The sequence below is a fragment of the Tupaia chinensis genome, unplaced genomic scaffold (assembly GCF_000334495.1).
Source record: "Tupaia chinensis unplaced genomic scaffold, TupChi_1.0 Scaffold000465_1, whole genome shotgun sequence".
Taxonomy (NCBI): Eukaryota; Metazoa; Chordata; class Mammalia; order Scandentia; family Tupaiidae; genus Tupaia; species Tupaia belangeri.
Window position 1 is genome coordinate 2,257,197 of NW_006159974.1, and position 5,807 is coordinate 2,263,003.

Genomic DNA, 5,807 nt, shown 5'->3' on the forward strand with positions numbered 1-5,807 from the left:
GGCCCCCCCCCCCCCAAACTCTCCCAACCCAAACACGCCCCTCGACTACCAAAATAGAAACGCAGGCGGGCTGGCATAGCCCAACACAAATCTGAGTCCTCCTCCCCCACCAGGGTCCTGCCCACTTGCTCCAGCAGCCGGGTGCAGGGGGCCCAGAGCTCCTTCTCCGCCAGGCGCAACCACAGCTCGGGCAGCTACCGGGAGGCCAGGCCCGGAGCCTGCCCCCCCACCGCCCCGGCTCAGGCTCCCCATTGGTCCCTGGCCCCGGCCCCGCCCCGTAGGCGAGCCCGCGGATGCCCCGCCTCCTCGGCGCTCCCCGGGACAGCGCGGCTCCGGCTGCAGCTCCGCTTTGGGGTGCTCCCAGGGTCGTCCTGCAGACGTGTGTCTCGAGCTGAGTGTGGGCCACGGATCCTACAGTCCTCATTACCTAGGTGCAAACAAACACCTGCCGTGCAGGCCGGACTCCATTCTGAGTTTGGAGGTGCAGAGAGAAACAGCCTCCTAAAAGGGGCGTGTGAAGACGGCGGAAGGCCGCCTGGAGATGAGCCGACCGCGACACCTGGCCCAGGTGCGTCGTCAGAAACTCCTGATCACTGTCAGTCGGCACCCTCCGGAGTCCTAGTCCTCCAGCCTCTCAAAGCCTAGAACGGATCCTGGCCTCACTTTTCACGAACCCCAGGAAGGACCTTCCCCTTACGCCCTATCCAGCTCGCCGGCTGCGCTCTTCTCTTTGGCCACCGGAGGGAGCCATTGGCCGCCCGGCCCCGGGAGGGAGCCGTGGGCCGCCGGTCCGAGCGGAGGGTCCCGGAGGTGCGGGCAAAGGTTGGTCTGCATTGTCCAGGATCCGTCTTGTGCCTTTCTGGGGCGTTGTGCTCACCTCCATCACAGATCACGCAGTTTATGAACCAACGAGAATTGGGACCCCTCCTCACTCTTTACATAAGGTCCCACCAACAGTAGCATCGCCTGCCAACGTTTCCTCATCTGTAAATGGGGATTAACTAGAAGCTCTTTCCAAAGGTTACCGTGAGCTAACAGGCACTGTAGAACAATGCCTAAATGCTTAATAAATTATTCCTAGCATACAGGACTACATTAAATATGCATAACCACTTTGAGAGATAGATGCTATTTCAACTTTTCTGATCAGGAAATTGAAACCTGGGGAGCTTCAGTTATAACTGTCTTTTTTTTTTTTTTTTTGAGAGAGAGACTTTTGCTATAGGGCCAGTGCGCTCGCTGGAGAGACAGCAGAGACAGAAAGACAAAGAGCGAAAAGGGCATGGACACACCACGATCCCTTCTACATTCTCCTCCTCCTCCTACCTTTTCCTCTCAGGATCTTGGGCACTCACAAGCTCCCAGAGTGAGGTTTGTTGTTGTTGTTATTGTTTTTAAGAATTATTTTATTTGGGACCAGCAGGTGGCGTGGTGATTAAGGCTCTGGGCACTCCCACATGGCCAACCAGACCTGGTGGCTTGCTTTCTCACTCCCCCGCCCCCTCTCTCTGTCTTTCTCTGGTCAAATTAAAATAAAATGAATGAATAAATAAAATAAAATAAATAATTCTTTAAAAATAATTATTTTATTTAACTTTATTTATTTATTTTAATTTGACCAGAGAGAGACGGAGAGAGAGAGAGAGAGGGGGGAAGTGAGAAAGCGAGTTGCGAGGTCCAGGACTCGAACCACGGTTGGCTGTGTGGGAGTCCAGTGCCCTTAACTACCACACCCCCTCTGGCCCCATCCCAGGGTAAGTTTTAAGCTGCCAGGCCCAGGACTCAAACTGCGGTTGACTTGGTGGGAGTCCAGCAACACAACCGTTACTCCAGGTCCCAACCCTCTTATCTTTTATACAGTTCTCTATGATAACACTGTCATTTGAACATCAGGAAATGAACCGGGTTTTTCTTGCCATCATTCTTCGGCTATTGATTATCTATAACATTTCCCTAGGGAGAAAAGGGGTCAAACCAGCCCAAATGTGACTTTGTCAGGTAGAGACATCTCATGAACACTTAGATATTGGCATTTTGGGTGGTCATCTTTGTTGTTCACGCTCTTTGTTGTTTTTCACTTTTTTCAGGTTTTTGCCATACAGCTAGTGCACTTGCCAGAGAAAGAAAGACGAAAAGTGACATCCCCCTCACGGGGGTGGTCACACCAAAATCCCTCTCCATTCTCCTCCTGGTATTTTGGGCACTCATTCACACATACCCAAGGTGATTTCCAGGCTACTAGGTTCAAGAGTCCAACTATTATCAGCTATATGGGAATCCAGTGCCTTAACCACCGTGCCACCTGCTGGCCCTGCCTGTGCTCTTGTCACAACTCTTGGTGATTTCAATATCCACATTAATGAGACTTCCAACACTCTGGCCTGTCCACTTCAAAAACTCATCTTCTGTCCCACTCTGTGACTCCAGGAGTGGTACACTGGTCGTTCTCCTTACGCACAACTGCCGCCCTTCTTATTTCAGTTCGCCTCTCCTAGAATGCCTGTTAAAGGAAAGAAAGACAGTAAAAAACAAAAAAAAAAAAAAAAAAAAGGAAGGAAGGAAAGAAGAAGAAAGAAAAAATAAATCATGTTGGGCATGTGCGCCTGCATGCCCAAAAGCCCAGGAGGAGAGTGGAGGAGAAGGGATTGTGGAATGGCCATCCCCCCTGGGAGGGGGTGATCGCGCTCTCTCTCTCTCTCTTTTTTTTTAAGTGAGATTTTTGCTATAGAGAGTATGTACTCACCAAAGAGATAGAACGGCCCCCACAGGGGGGATGGTCCCACCACAATCCCTTCTTCATTCTTCTCTAGGGATCTCGGACCTGCACACAGACGTGACCAGCATGATGTGTTTTTTGGTTTGTTTTTTTGTTTTTTTGGGGTTTTTTGAGAGGTTTTTGCTATAGGGTGCGTGCACTTGCCAGAGAGATACAAAGAGATAGGGAGCAAGAAATCACCCCCCAGGGGGACTGGCCACACTGCAATCCCTTCTCCTCCATTCTCCTCTTAGGATCTTGGGCACACACACACACTTGCCCAGCGTGAGTTTAAGCCCCTGGGTCCGGGAATCGAACCACAGTTGACTACATGGGAGTCCAGCGACATAGCCATTACACTAACTGCTGGTCCCCCAGAGTGAGTTTTTTTGTTTTTGTTTTTGTTTTTGTTTTTTGAGAGATTTTCGCTATAGGGCGTGTGCACTCACCAGACAGACAGAGAGATACATAGAGACAGAAAGCGAGAAATCACCCCCCAGGGGGGATGGTCACGCCGCAATCCCTTCTCCTCCATTTTCCTCTCGGGATCTTGGGCACGCACGCACATGCGCCCAGCATGAGTTTTAAGCCACCGGGTCCGGGACACGAACCGCGGTCGACTACGTGGGAGTCCAGCGACATAGCCATTACGCTAACTGCTGGTTCCCTCCCCCAGCATGAGTTTTAAACCACTGGGCCAGGCTTCAAACCGAAGTCAGGTCAACTATGCGGACATAACCATTAAGCCATCTACTGGTTCTCTGGGGGTGATTTCTTACTTTCCCTCTCACTGTCTCTCTCCAAGGAGTGTTTACCCCCTATGGCAAAAATCTTAAAAAAAAAAAAAGTTAAGGAAAACTACTGTTGGCATCAAGACCGTTGCAATAGGGAAGAAGGATGGGACTCAACTCCAAAGACAGCTGGGAGTGTATAGCCAACCAGCAGAATGGGGTTGGAGAGGGCCCACAGATGGAAAATTAGTCAGAGGAGATATCCAGGGTGGGAGATTCTTGTTAAACCTTTTGCTGAAGGCAGCCCAGGGTGATCAAACATCAAGGGTGAGGGGGTTCTCTCTAAACTGGGCAAGGCAAACCTGGCAAGGCTATGGGAAATGGTGGAGGTTCGGCAACACTGAGAGAAGCCTGACTAAGAAGACTGACTAAAGTTGAGTCAAGGAGAAAGTTTTTGTCATGATTAACCCCAACAATTTTCTACATCTCTGGATCCATAAGTCATTGATCCTATTCTCTTTCCATTCTTCCTCTTTTCCTCCACCCTTCCTCTCCCACTTCCTCACTTCCTTTCTTAAATTTTAGGGTCTGGGCCAGCCAGTGCTGCACAGGTTAAGTGCTCACAGTGGAAGCAGCATCCCACATAGCCAAACAGGGCAGGCACAGCTGTGGTGGCTTAAAAAATGCACCAAGCTCGTGTGCATGCCCAGCATCCTGGTGGGATAGAAAATTGGAGGAAAAGGGATTTTGATGTGACCATGCCCCATCGGGGTCAGAGGGGCTGTGCTTTCTCTCTCACACACACACCATCTGGCATTAGAAAACAAACTTGGTGGGAACCAGCAGTTAGCGTAATGGCTATGTCACTGGACTCCCACGTAGTCGACTGCGGTTTGCGTCCCGGACCCGGTGGCTTCATACTCACGCCGGGCGCGTGTGCGTGTGTGCCCAAGATCCTGAGAGGAGAATGGAAGAGAAGGGATTGCGGCGTGACCATCCCCCCTGGGGGGTGATTTCTCGCTTTCTGTCTCTATGTCTCTCTCTTATCTATCTGGCGAGCGCACGCGTCCTATAGCGAAAAACTCTCCAAAGAAAAATAAAATAAAAAAATAAAAATAAATAAATAAAGAAAACAAACTTGGTGGGGCCAGTAGGTGGTATGGTCGTTAAGGCATTGGACTCCCACATGGCCAACCACGGTTCAAGTCCAGGACCTGGTGGCTTGCTTTCTCACTTCCCCTCTCTCTATGTGTCTGTCTTTCTCTGGTCAAATTAAAATAAATGAATGAATAAATAAATAAAATAAATAATTCTTTAAAGAAAAAAAACCTGGGCCGGCAGGTGGCATGGTGGTTAAGGGCGCTGGACTCTCATATGGCTGACCACAGTTCAAGTCTTGGACCTAGCAGCTTACTTTCTCACTTTCCTTCTCTCTATCTGTCTCTCTCTGACCAACTTTAAAAAATAATAAAATAGGGACCAGCAGTTAGCATAATGACTATATTGCTGGACTCCCACGTAGTCGACTGCAGTTCGAGTTGTAGACCCGGTGGCTTAAACACACACCGGGCGTGTGTGAGTGCGCGCCCAAGATCCTGAGAGGAGAATGGAGGACAAGGGATTGCGGTGTGGCCATTCCCCCGAGGGAGGGGGTGATTTCTTGCTTTCTGTCTCTCTGTCTCTCTCTGTCTTTCTGGCGAGCACACGCGCCCTATAGCAAAAATCTCTCCAAAAAAAAGAAAAAATAATAATAACAATAAAATAATGATAATTAAATAAAATAATTCTTTAAAAATAAAACCCAAGGTCAGTTATAAACACTCTCTTGCATACACCGTCAACTCCCTTGCCCCTCTCTTCATAACACTTGTCTAGCCAAGCCACAGCCCTGGTAAACTCAACCTCCCGCCTACTCTGAGCCTGTTCCAAACAACCAACCAAATTCATTTCCAATTCATGACCATGAGCCTCAAAGGGCCCTTATGCTGCCCAGCATTCTCACATTTCTCTAGTCCATCCTGCCTCCCCTCCAGATCCAGGACCTCTCCCCTCCCTTCAGTCCACCCATGCTTTCTCCAGCATTACCACTCTTGGCTCATTGCCTTGTTTCCCATGTTGTTGAGAAAACAGAAGCCGTCAGAAGAGACTCAAAAAGCTTAGATCCACCTACCACACTCCACCCACCCACCTGCATCAGTGCCCTTTGCTCTGCCTTCCACCCTGTCACTAGAAATGAGCCGATGAGGTTCCCAACTAAGGTCAACCTGCCACTTGTGCATTAGGTCCCAACTCATGGTCTTTTTTTTTTTTTTTTTTTCTTC